The 13,075-nt window shown below is 47.1% G+C and overlaps 1 protein-coding gene across 5 annotated transcripts in view; it reads right to left on the bottom strand.

Annotated features, from left to right (window-relative positions):
- Nucleotides 1–13,075, bottom strand: part of CAB39L (calcium binding protein 39 like) — a 1,166,132-nt gene that overhangs the window by 20,608 nt on the left and 1,132,449 nt on the right. The gene's annotated exons all lie outside the window — the stretch shown is intronic.

The raw sequence follows: 13,075 nt of genomic DNA, 5'->3' as shown, positions 1-13,075 counted from the left end.
CAATAGAAGTAGAGGGAGAGCCTTTCCTTGGTCTTTTTGAAACTCAAGTGACCAGCCAAAGGAATCTCGTGGGCTAAGTGCAAGAACTGTTGTCTGTTTTCTTGAGGTACTACAAGGCGTTTGTAGTCTCCAGGTTCAGACTCAGTTGGTTCACTGTAGAAGAGGACATATTCCCAGTGCAACCTATACTTCCCAGGCTCTTGCCCATCAGCCTGGTGGCAGAGACCCTCCAGAGTTGGACATTATCTTTGTCCCTTACGGAAAGCTGCCCTGCTGGGCCCACCTTCTGCCAGTAAAGACTGCAGCTCAGGATGTTCCTCAGGGTCTAGATCTCCAATAAGTTCTTGGCCCCCCAACAGCTCTTCTTCAGAGTCTAGTTCAACCATACAGGGTTGTACCTCCCTCTCAGCCTCAGCCGGAGGTGTAGTTACAGGTGTAACTGTTGGAAGAACTGGAGTGCTTGCTGCTGACTTTTTCCCAGGAGTCTTGGGTTGCCCCTTTGCTCCTGATCTGGTAGTTACTGCAGTGGGTTGCTCCAGTGGTAAAGGAGTGATCTCTGTCATCATCTCCTGAGATAACCCTCGCAGGGTTTTCTCTCTTGCAGGTTTTGTGAGCTCCTCTAACCTTTTACTAGGTGGTCTGGGGGTATGTGACACAACTCCAAGAGCTTTCAGGTCATTACCCGACAGAACCCTACCTGGTACTTCACATTGTACACTGACAGGTATTTTTGCAGCCATGTCATTACACTGGGTGAGAACTGGTAACTGGGGACACATCTGCACAGGCCCTCCAGCTAACTTGGTGAGGCATTTAGGTGCCTTAGCAACATCCTCTGCCTTGAAAAATGATTCATCCACCACAGTTATGCTGACCCCAGTGTCTTTAATGGCAGGGGTCTCCTGACCATTCACCTGGACACTGTCTTTATAATACTCTTTAGTATTATCTGGGATAGAATTATACACATCTAAGATCTGTTGTTCCCACAACCCCAGAGATACTAAAGAAACACTGGCTGAGACACCAATGGGTTCATCAGCCAGCAGTAGAAAGTTTCCACTTACCATTGGGACGTCCTCTTCTGGAGCGAAGGCTAAGGAGGCAAGTTGGATCCTTGAAGGTTTACCCTTGCATCTGGGATCTCCTTTCACATGGTCAGTAGAGCAACAAACAAAGCATTTACCAAATGCCTTCTGGAATGGGGGCTTGTTCTGACCTCCCTCTGGTTTGGCACCAGAGGAGACACTATTCTGCTGTGGTTTCCCTGGTGGCTTACCCTTCTGGTTTTGTTTGGGGCCCTCTTTGGAATTTGCAGTATTAGAATTTTCTCTGGAGTCCTTTTTAGGCTGTTTCCCCTCATCCTTTTTCTGAGTTACCCCAGAATCCTTGTGAGTGGCCCTGTTGGCAACCCACGAGTCGGCAGCCTTAGCTAGTTTTCGGGAATCTAATTCCTTTGAATCAGCCAAGTGCTGTCTGAGCTCAGGAGAGCAGGCATCATAAATTGACTCCAACATAAAAAGATTCTTCATACCTTCATAAGTGTTCGCCTTGTAACCCTTAATCCATCCCTCTAGGTTTTTCAACCCTTCACTCACCCAGGTAGCCCAAGGGGTACCATCATGCTTTTTGGGGGTCCTAAACCTCTTAAGATACTGGGAAGGGGTCTTCCCAAATCTAGCTATCAGAGCTAGTTTCACACATTCATACTCTTTCCTATCCTCCTCCCCCAACTCCATTACCACATCAGTTGCAACAGGGGGAAGCCTAGAGAACAACCAGGTGAGTAAGTCATTTCCTGTGATGTTCTGGAGCCCATGATTATATTCAAACAGAGACAACCAATCCAACACATCCAACTTAGGCTCATACATACCAACCAATTCTTTAGGCATCCGGGGTCTTTTAGGACTATAACTTCTAGAGGAGCCAGAGAGAGAAGCATTTTCGACAGATCATTTCTTCATTTCTAGCTCATGCTTGAGCTCCATTTCCCTTAGCCTTAGTTCTTGATTCAGTTCCTGATGTCTCTGTTCAGCCTGAGTATTCAGTCTCTTGAACTCTAGTTCAAGTTTCATTTTCTCTAATACAAGATATTGAGGACTAAGTGTGGGACTTGGCAAAGGCCCAGTAGGTACAGCAGGTAGAGCAGACAGAGGCCTAGGGGGACAGTCACAGCAGCCTCACCCTCCTCTTCTGACTCTTCCTCAAGATTATCAACATTTTGATCAATATCAATTTCTATACTGTTATCTACATTTTCTGGCATGGTAGATTCTTCTGAACCATCATCCAGACTTTGGTTAGCTAACAACCTTTCTATCAATTCAATTTTCTTGCCTTTAGTCAGGAGATTCTTATGCTTACATAGAACTCTTAAACAATCAGCAGTTTTTGTAGCAAGGGACTCTTGACTGTAGGTTTCCATAGTTGACATGTTAGAAAGATTACTTTTTCAGTGCTAAGCTTTGTGGTTAGTTGTACTAAGGTATCCTAAAGCATTCTAAAATGTATACTCAATACAAATCCCACCGCTGTACACCAGTGTTAGGCAGAAACCTGTGCAGTTCCCTTGGGGAACACTGCAAAAGATTTAGGATTACAGGTGTTAGCAGTAAACCCACTTGGTAGCAGTCTGTACCACCCAGATTTACCTGGTAGCTGTGGCTGAGCAGTCAGACTTCCCTCAAGAAGAGTTAGGCAGTATGCAAAGTATACACAATAGGCACTCAGACACAACAATACAAGCAAACACTGACCAGAGCTTTGGTATCAAAGTATATAATTATTTATTTAAAAACACACAGTTTGAAACACTCCAGCACTCTTATTATAAAACATTCTAAACACAGCTACTATTGTAATATATATACCCCTTTTTCCTTATCAGATAAGTCACAGTAAAACACCACTTATTTTCATACAGAGGTGAGCGCTTAACTAGATGGCACTCCAATAAGTTTGTGAGAAGGGAGGGAAAAAGACAGAATATGGAAAAGGTACACCACTCTAAGGTTCAGGAACACTGTTAGCAAGGCAGAAGAGCAAAAGTCACTGGTGATCCAAAGTCCAAAGGCTGGGCCCACTCTTAGAGAGAGCAGAGCACAAATGCGCCCAAGATCACACAGTTACACTAGGCTTGGAAAGTCTTGCAGAGGGTTCAAAAAGAGTTTAGAGAGGCTTAGGAAAGTTTAGCCAGGGTGTCCCAGGCTAACCCAGGTTTGAAAGCCGGGGGCTAAATCTACCCCGTACAGTCGGTAGCAAGGGAAGCCAGGCGGGACACGGTACCTTAAGTGGGAAGGATCCTCCAGCGGTGGCAGTTGTTCCTGGCAGTGGGTGCAAGTCGCGTCGTCGTCCAGGGGAAGAGAAGATCTCGACTTGGAGGAAAGATGAAGGTCGTTACACTACCAGGGATGAAACCAGCCGCAGAGTTTTCCGGTTAAAGGTCGTACCTTTATTCCCGGTCGTGGTAAAACGTGGTATCCCGGTTGCCGGGGTGCTTGGCACAGGCAAGGCGGCCACGAGGTACGTCGGGAAGGCGAAAAGACGGTGAAACTGGTTATCCCCACCAGTCAAAGGAAGAAGACTCTCCGGCGGGAGATCTCCTATGTCGTTGGGAAAAGTGGTGAGACGGTCCAGCAGGGCTCCACCGGTGGTGGCATCGTGGCAGGTCGGCTCAGCTTCTCCCTCGTCGGATTCTTAGGTCCTGTGGCGACTTCTGAAGTTACAGTCCCCAAAGCCCTGCTTTTATGCAGAAAACCCCCATTCACTCAGCCTAGCTGTCACTCAAACATGCTAAGTGGTGAGCCGGCCGGCTCACCACTTGGGCCAATCAAGACGGAGTGCGACTTGAGTTGCCTCGGCAACTCAGTCCAGGATGCCTAAATCCCCCTCCACCCCTCCTAAATACCCCAGACAGAGTGGCACCACTTTGGAGTGCTTCTGTGGAGAAGCCCGCCAAAAAGTGGAACAAAGGGCTCGACTTGGGTTGGAGTCACAGAAGAGAACACAAACGCCATTTTAGAATCAAGTTTTGGCTAAAAATACTAACCGGAGAATTCATATTAATTAAATAAACCGGCGGTATGTTTGAGGCTACCGTAAATAATTAAATAAAGATAGTAGCCTAAAACAATGGGAAATCCCATAGGAAAATATTTGCGGTTAAATATAAAAAGTAGTATCCACTGCCACCAGCCAAAACTCGATCAGGGGGGACGCAGACGTGCCCCCTCGACTAACAGACCCCGGGGCAATTGAATTGCCCCAGCCAGTACGTCCACAATATGATGGTCTGTACTGGTTCTGTTCAGAATTTAAGACTAGTAAAGTCAATGGTGACTTTACATGCCCTGGGAGACAGTAGTCAGTCCCAGGGTATGGAGTCTATACTGGGGGGTCACTATGCACACAGAAACACATGAAGCCCTATGGAGTAAAAGACCCATAGCCCATTAAACACATCTAGATTCAAAGAAACACACTCAAATCATGCCCAAGATTGAGGGTAAAAGAGTCTCACTCTTGGCAGGAGAAAAAAATAAACCCCAAAAATCCAGCAAAGCTGCTGCGGGACTCACAAGGTTAGGAAATTCAGCCTAAACAGAGAATTCTCCCTAACATACAGGCTGCCAATTATGCTGAGAAAACCCTATCTCCCTATAATAATAATAATTCCCCACAATTGAAGGGAGAAGAACTGCATGGGGATATGTGGAATGCATATGCTCCTCCAAGGAGCCTTGAGGTCAAAGTGAGTAGGGGAGAATATGACTGTGCTCACTGTGTTATTCTCCATGTCTCATGTTTGCTGCCCTATTCTGTGTAGGAGTTCTGCGATTCCCCAATATCAGTTTTACAACCGTCAGTGTCTCTTGCAGGCTCTGCTAGGCTTCCCAGTCGCTTCGTGTGGGTCTGGGTGATGCTCCCTGTTGTGGCAATGACAGCTCGAGCACTGACCATGACACTGAGTGAGCAACATTTCAGCTGTGAATCCTCCCACAGCACAGTGGCAGGCTGCTAGGAAACCCCTATCTTCTGCCCTCCAGGCCTATTTCGGGTGGGGCTTTCGGTACTGCCTAAAAGAAGGGGTTTAGCATGCACACTGTCTTGAAATCTTTCCCGCAGTCCCACTCTCACTCCCCTGTTGTTGTACCTGTGTTTCTTGCAGTCAGTCCCAGCTTTATCTGGATAACATGAAGCTTGTGTGTGTTATTTTTAGTGCACCATGAACAATGGAGTTCCAAACAGTGTGAGGCTGTACTTTCTGTGCTGGCAGGAGTGCCTGTCCTTGAGAATGAACATTCTCAGTGGCTACTATGGAATTCTGGCAACACCAGCAGCTGAAATGAATCTTTGAATAAAGCTGCCTCCTACCAGGCAGTTGAACAGATTAGATTGTATTCAGGTCTGGGGGCAAGAAGCCTTTTTTGTGTTACCTTTTCCTTTAGCAAAAATCTGTTTTACTTCTAAACACATGGGGCCTCATTACGACCCAGGCGCTAAGTGGTTAACAGCGCCGTAAAAGGCTGCGGTGCCGTTAACCACTTAGCGCCTTAGTACGAGGTCCCTTTGCGGGACCCGACCTGAACGGCTGGTCTGGACCAGCCGTTAAAGTAGGGACCCGCAAAGGGACCTCGCAGGCAATTACGGTACCGCAATTTGCGGTACCGTAACTGCCGCCTTCCCCATTCCCATTGAGCCCTATGGGGCAAAAATGGGAATGGGTTAGGGCCATGGGGAAATGGGGAAATACCGCCCCGCCAACCTTGGAATGGGGCAGTATTTCTCCATGGCGGACTCATTGCAACACTGGCACCAACCATGGTGCTAATAGCGCCATGGTTTAGCGCCGGTGTTGTAATGAGGGCATTATGTTGGTCACAATCTTTAAATGTTTGTGAAGGAAAATGTTAATGGGAAATGAGCAGGAGTGTTGAATACAAGTCTTGTTGTCGGTGAGAAACATTTTTTACAATTACATTTAAACTGGATAGTATTTCTATGTACGTTATTATTCTGGTGGCTGTTTGGTAGAACCTGTATAGCAGAATGATTAGCCGCAGATGGGAGTTCTGTTCCCACAGAAGAGTGAATCTTGACATTTTTCATCCTACTCCTTTGGATTCCCTTAAAAAACAAGAAAAACAAAAATACACAGTTGACATTTTTGAGGCACAGTGTATTGTCCCTGCCTGCCATTTTAGAAGCGCCGGGACAACATACACTTACGTCCCGTCCCATTTCCTCCATACTGCATGGGCGTTCCTTCCTAGGGACGGGAGATGGAACCTTTTTCACCAGAAAAAAATGTCTTCCCCTTTAAATTTAGATGTGCGCAAAGGTGCGGCCCTGGGAGCATGCACTGCCCTGACTCTGCCCTCCTGCGCCACACCACAGTGCCCCTTTCCGCATCGATGGGAACGGGCCGAATTCACCAGCGCTCCTGGGTTTGGCTTCGGCCATGTAATTCCATGTGCGGAAAAATCTTCTCTTCTGTCTTTTTTTTTCAACGAGGCTTTTTATTGAACTTTTACTGACATAACAATGCTGTATACATTATTCAAGTCATAATGCTGTCAATTAAAGAAAACAGCAATCAAAACAAAACCAAGCATCAAACTCGCAAGAGTACAACAGAATTACAGGGGGGATCTCACGCAGGCTTTCAGGGGGCGGGGGCAGCTTCAGGTCACGATCAGGGACATCGGGAGCGGTCTCTGGGGTCCACGGCAGGCCGGAGCTCTCCAGTTTGAAGCTGTATAAGGAGCGGGATCTCAGGCCACGAAACGCTTCGGTTAAAGGTGATCTTGCATAGGGCCACCCAGGCACCACTGGAAGGGATGTGAATCAGATCAGTTGTATTTCGCCACCCAAAGGAGGGTTTGTGGCTGCCTAGCCACTCCGGGGAATTGTACGTAATCCAGAAAGGGGGCCCAAATGCTGTCGAACTTGCTTCTGTTCCCAAAGCGGAGGGCAGTAATCTTTTCAGCGGCAGCAATGTCCCAACACTTGGCCCACCACATAGGAATCGCTGGGCCCTTTGGGTGTTTCCACAGCCTAGCTATAGAGATTTTTACCGCTGTGAGCAGATGTGTGCAGAGGGTAGCCAGGCGCCCTGTTAGCAGGAATTGACCCTCACCAGTGTCACCGAGCAAGATTATGCCCGGGTCCCACAGAATTGAAAGACCAGTGATTAGTTTGATCTGCTCCAGGACCTCTCTCCAGAACTGGGTTGCTATCGGGCAGGTCCATAAAAGGTGGAATAGAGAACCAGTGTCAGAGCAGCCCCTCCAGCAGTGCGGTCGGATCGCAGGGTTACTCTTGTGCAGTACCACCTGTAGCAGACCTTGATTGCCCCTTCCTTGTTTGTGACGCACTTGGAGCTCCCGTGAGCCCTCGTCCAGATCCGGTTCCAGCTTGCCTCATCTAGTTCTTTACCTAGGTCCCGCTCCCACCGTTCCATACAGGGTTCCTTTACGCTAGGGGCACCTCTGTCTAATAGTTGGTACAAGGTTGACATGTTCCCCCTGGGCGGGGACGCCGTCAGGGTTTGTTCCAGTGCTGTTACGCCCTGTGGAATGAAGGGCTGTGAACTTTTCCTGGCTGTTAGGCTGTGGCGAGTGCCTGCTGTGCCTGTTGGAGGAAGACTTGTCTACTACTACTGGAGCCTATTTATTTCTACTCATTCCACCTGAGGTGCGTGTGCCTTTAACATTTCTAGCAGCTGAGGGTCAGCTGACTACTTAAGGCCGCCTCGAGCACCCTTGTGGTGTTAAGCCCTGTGGAGTGAAGGGCTGTGAACTTTTCCTGGCTGTTAGGCTGCGGCGAGTGGTAAGCTGGTGGCACCCTAATCTTCGCGGACGGCCATGCCGGATTCTACTTCTACATCCTCAGCTTCAAGGACCCGCGCCCAAAAGAAGCGAGAAGGCGATGGTAGTGCTGCTACTGACTTACTCACCCAGCGTGGACCAACCAACAAAGTAAGTCGTTACTTTTCATGCGTGTCGACCACAGAAGACCATGCACCCCCTCTCCCTGGTACCCTTGATTCCAGCAAAATGACTAATTCATGTATCATAACGTCTGTGGCAGACTCATTTGAGGAGGCAGGTTGACTACCTATTGACTGTCTTCTCGCTGAAGGGACGGGGAATGTTGAATTTATCTCCTATCTACTGCAAAATGAGGCACAAACTGTACTAAACGATCTCGATCCACAGGAAAACGCTGTTGAACGAGACAAAGTTGCTGGTGTTCACCCTGTGGACTTACCGTGTGACGGCCCGGCGGCGCCGCCTCCTCTGTGGTTTCTGAGGGGGGGCTGGTCCCGGGTGCTGACGGCGGCGTGTCTTGTGGAGTCTTTGCTGCGACTGGATGTACCTTGTCCGATGCTGCCATGGATCGGCTCGGGGGTGTCGAGCAGAGGGAGGCGCAGGGGGGGCCGCAGCTGGTGCCAGTGGAAGTGTGTCTGTTCCCTGGGGGTGGCGGTTTCGGGGTTGAGGGAGGCTTTGACGCTGTGATGAGAGCGGAGGTTGGCGCCGGTGCTCTCCCGCTGGGGCCTCTGGGAGCCGGGGAGTCTGTCGGCGCTGGTGTCCCTCCTCGTGGGACTCCATTAAACGCCAGCTCGCCGGTCGCAATGCTCGGCAGCCCCCAGTTTGAGGCGCTGTTGGATGATGTGTTCGCACTCCCAATCCCTCCCACAGTTTCTAATGACCAAGAATTCATAAAAGGGATCCAAGAAACCGAGGTACTCAAGGTTGATGTCACGCAAAAGGAAAATAGAAGAGACTCTCTGGGCATTGCAAATAAAGTGCTGGCAAACCTGATAGCATTGAACAAAACATGTAAAGAGCATGCCCACAGAGGGTGTCCGCATTCACCAATTAAAATGGATAGACATTCAGTTAAAAGACTAAACTCTCAATTAACGGGAGCAAATGAGGACATTTGGCATGGAGTGTGTTACAAAGGAACAAAAACAGATGGCCATACTGATAATAACTGTCATTTAGATGACATATCTACCCATTTGCTATCCTCTCAAAAGAGGTTATTATCGCGACAACAGAAAGCCATTGTCGACAATGACTTGTGTATGGTCATCCCACTGTCTCCCGGAAGGAATGGGTCGTGCCTGGAGGAGTCTCAGGATTCTTCTCTTATGGAACGTCCGTTCCCAAAAATTCGTCAAGTCAGGGAAGTTCCTGTAACAAACACAAGGCCTTATCAGGTCCGTGAGTCCTCCCCTAATAAAACCATCCCTGTCTTACCCCATGATCTACAAGCCATTTTGATTTCATCAACATCAATTTCCTTGGCACCGTTCATGAAATTATACGAAAGTATGCAGGAAGCAACCAAGGATTTATCGACAACGGTGGCCTTAGTGCTCTCTAAGTTAATTCATCTGGAACAAGTGTGCGACCGCTCATATAATGAACAACATGAAGGAATTAAGAGGCTTGATGCATCTTTCAGCCTTCTAAACGATCAAAGGAAAAATGATACCTTTGATAAAAAAACTTCTGGCTGAAGTCGCAAGAGTGGCACTCACACCATTTAAATCCGAGGGCCGTCTCACAAACCGAGAATGTCATCGTGAAACATTTGTGCCTGACAGCACCTCATCTAAGCGAAACGCTGAACAACGAGGTACACAAGCCCCCCCACACAACTCTTTTAGAAAAGGCGTACTCTACGGCCGTGGACACTAGACTGTTGTCGAGACCGAGTGATGCGCCTGTGACAGCCTGCAACGTTCCTTGCCCCAATCGAGCTAAGGATTCCTTCCTCGACAACAACAAATGAGCAGACATCTTCTCCAGGAACGGTAGGTCTACCAACTTCTGCGAGTGGTCGCATTGCCCCTACTGCAGACATTTCCTTTAATACTGCATTTGAACAAGCTCGGAGCAGCTCAAAACAAGCGCAGCTCGACTCTCAGGTTGCCTCTTCCTCGCAGTTGGGGCAGAGTGTGGACGCAGTTAACAACATTCCTCCAAAGGCTCCTGACGTGACGCAACCCATCGTTTATCCAATATTTAATGGGGGCCCCCAAATCCCGACGATTCCCGTCTTACCAAAACGGGTTATTATGCAACCACCAAAGCAAACGAAAAAAACAAAAAATCAAATAAGTCGGAAAAATAAGTCTTTACAAGGGGCCTGGAAATTTTTGAGGAACATAAATGTAGTACAGAATGTGGCCAGCACCATTAACAAATGCATAATTGCGTCATCTCAACCCAATAATCAACGGCAGCAAGTATCTTTTGTACAGGCTGTCCCCATAATCGACATCAAAGTGGCTTCAGTGGAGACAGCTCAGGACATACCCAGTGAGTTGTTAAATGTGTCAACTTACAAAGACACCGACTATATAGATCTGGAAAATGATCTTGCAATGCCAGAGATTGTTGAGCCGAGCAGTACCAAGGGCATGACGAACCTAAAAGCACAGGGCTGCTCAAAGGAGCCTCAGGTACTCAGTATGGCCTCAAGAGTGCTTAACAACGCTTACAACTTAAAGGAGTCCTCGCAAGCATCTCAAGAGGAACTGAACCCACATGACAGAATCTGTCGCATTATCATCGAGGACGACAGTTCGCCTTCACAACCAACTTGCTCAGCCAGTCCGGTCTTCCTAACCTTACACGAAAAAAGGATGCGGGATTCTGTACCCCGACATTTTGATTGTACCAATGATCCAGGGTCCAATTCTCGCGTGTAACCTAACTTCGTGTCTTGGGAGAAAAAAGGAGAGCAAAAAAGTTCTCCCGAAGAGTGCGAAACTGGCAGACGCATAGGCCGACCTCAAGATCCAAAAGGACTGCCAAAGCGCGTGCAATTCATTAAAGGATCATCCCCCAGAAGCACCAATTCGTCAACCTTGGTTCAGAACCTTATAATTGAGAGGCTGGAACCCTCTGACAAATTAATACTGAATCGAGGTAACATCATTAGACTACTTCATTTGGTGCCATCACTGCGAGCAATAAGCTCCAACGATTTGAAGAATTTCTTGATGAGAACAGAAACAACAAAGTCGTCCTCCATATTTTATCTTCCTTGATTGCATCAACTATTATGGACGCCAACATAGCGTTGTTCTCTCTAGGCTTCGATGTCTATAAGTTTGACGAAACGTACCCTTCATTGGACTCCAGAGTGGACGATTCTGTTTGTTGTATGCCTCTAGCGGGAGCCTCTACCTTTAAAACATAGTCTGTCAATAACCTGACTGAATGCGAAGTAAAAACAAGCTCTTGCCTTGGAACTAACAAGGATCAAGTGGTCGTCAAAAATAACCCATCATCAAAGCATCCTGTTCAAGAACCATCCATACTACTTATGGAAATGGCTCCCCAAAAAGATAGGATAACAATAACAATCAATGGAAACATACGCCCGGCCTCAACTGAGGGTTTGAGAGACCATCTTGAGAAACCCACTATGGAAACACATGAGTGGCTCTGGTTGTCTGAGGCATTGAGCATCAAATCACAACAATAATGCCAAAAAGTCATAGTGCAGGACGTGTGCAGTCTGCATCTTGGAATACCTGTGGTTTCTTGCATCTATTCAACTCAAATTGGCTTGATCAATCAACTACAGATAGTCTGCTTACAGGAAACGTGGTTAACAGAAGCCCCGTTCACCACTGATTTTGATGTTGCGTTAAATCACGCAATTAAACCTTTAAAAGGTTGTCCAATGGCAGGCTTACTCACTATGATTAGAAGATCTTCAGGCTGGAGGATTGTAAATTCAACTAACTACTCCCCAATTATTCAGATAACCTCCATAGAATTTCTCAGCCCCTTAGGAACGTGTATTGATTTAATAACGTTGGTAAACACGTATTGGAACCATAAAAGGGCCGGAAAACAAGTCTTTATAGACAAAATAATGGAAATATTGGACCTTCTGATGGAGGATTTGGATGGCCAAACAGTCATTCGTGGTGACTTGAACATTGACCTGTTCAAACCGTTGGATGCGGAAAAAAACCTATTAGTACAATCATGGACAGAAGAGATGGGCACACTTAACTTTCAGATGTTAAACGGGAACACCCACAACGACATGCCACCAGCCTACACCTGGCATAGGGCAAGCCTGGTCTCAACAATTGACTATATGTTTGTTTCAGAACCTTTACATCTGCGGATAAGCTCAATGAAGGTCATAAAGAAAAATGACAGCGAGCATGATATGCTGGTAGCAGAATTTTCATCGAAACTGAAAGCCCCAATATCTATGTGGCAGCACAAAATCCAGGCTCAATCAAATAGAGTTCGCCTGAGATTGGACACGCACGAGCTCGAACACCTGACTAGCGAGTACTGTAATGTCAGTCGATCTCTGGAATATGATCAGCTATTGATGCAATTTAAACCAAAAAAAGGCGGCCCTCAAAAAACAAGTCCTACGTACGTGCTCATGGCTTTGATTTGGAGCTCTTGAAACACAAGCACTTTTTACGTAGTGAGTTAAGACATTATAAGATGCTAGATGAATCCGCCGGTCTGCAAGCAGCTAAGGCTGCAAAGCAAAGGTATAAAACTGGGTAAAATCGCACAAGCATGTCATGTTGCAAAATGATGCTGAACTAATGTTGAGGATCTTGCAAAATAAAAACACAAAGGACTTTTGGTGCCTTATTAACAACTTGCATGCCCCCAAAAACGCTAGTCAAGCATGTATGGTGTCAGAAGCTGACTGGATAACCCACCTTGGAGCCTTATATCATTCAAATGAGTCCTCGGAAATTGCAGCAAAGGAAACGTCCAAACCCTGGGCTCTAGTCTTTCCAAAAGATGATATAATGGACATAATCAAAAAAGCAAAACATTTGCGAGCACCAGGCCCTGACGGGCTCACAAACTTTACTATCAAATAGTTCCCAGAGATATGGGCAGAGTTTTGTGAGACACTCTTTAAAAGGCTAGTCCAAACCCGTCAGACGCCTAAATCTTGGAAGTGTGCGATTATCGTACCTATTTTTAAAAAGGGTGATAGATCCAATCCGAAAAACTACCGGCCTGTGCATTGTTGGATGTATCAGGCAAAA

Source organism: Ambystoma mexicanum, chromosome 7q (assembly GCF_040938575.1).
Source record: "Ambystoma mexicanum isolate Mex_15411 chromosome 7q, UKY_AmexF1_1, whole genome shotgun sequence".
Lineage (NCBI taxonomy): Eukaryota > Metazoa > Chordata > Amphibia > Caudata > Ambystomatidae > Ambystoma > Ambystoma mexicanum.
This window is presented reverse-complemented; position numbering and strand designations above follow the sequence as displayed.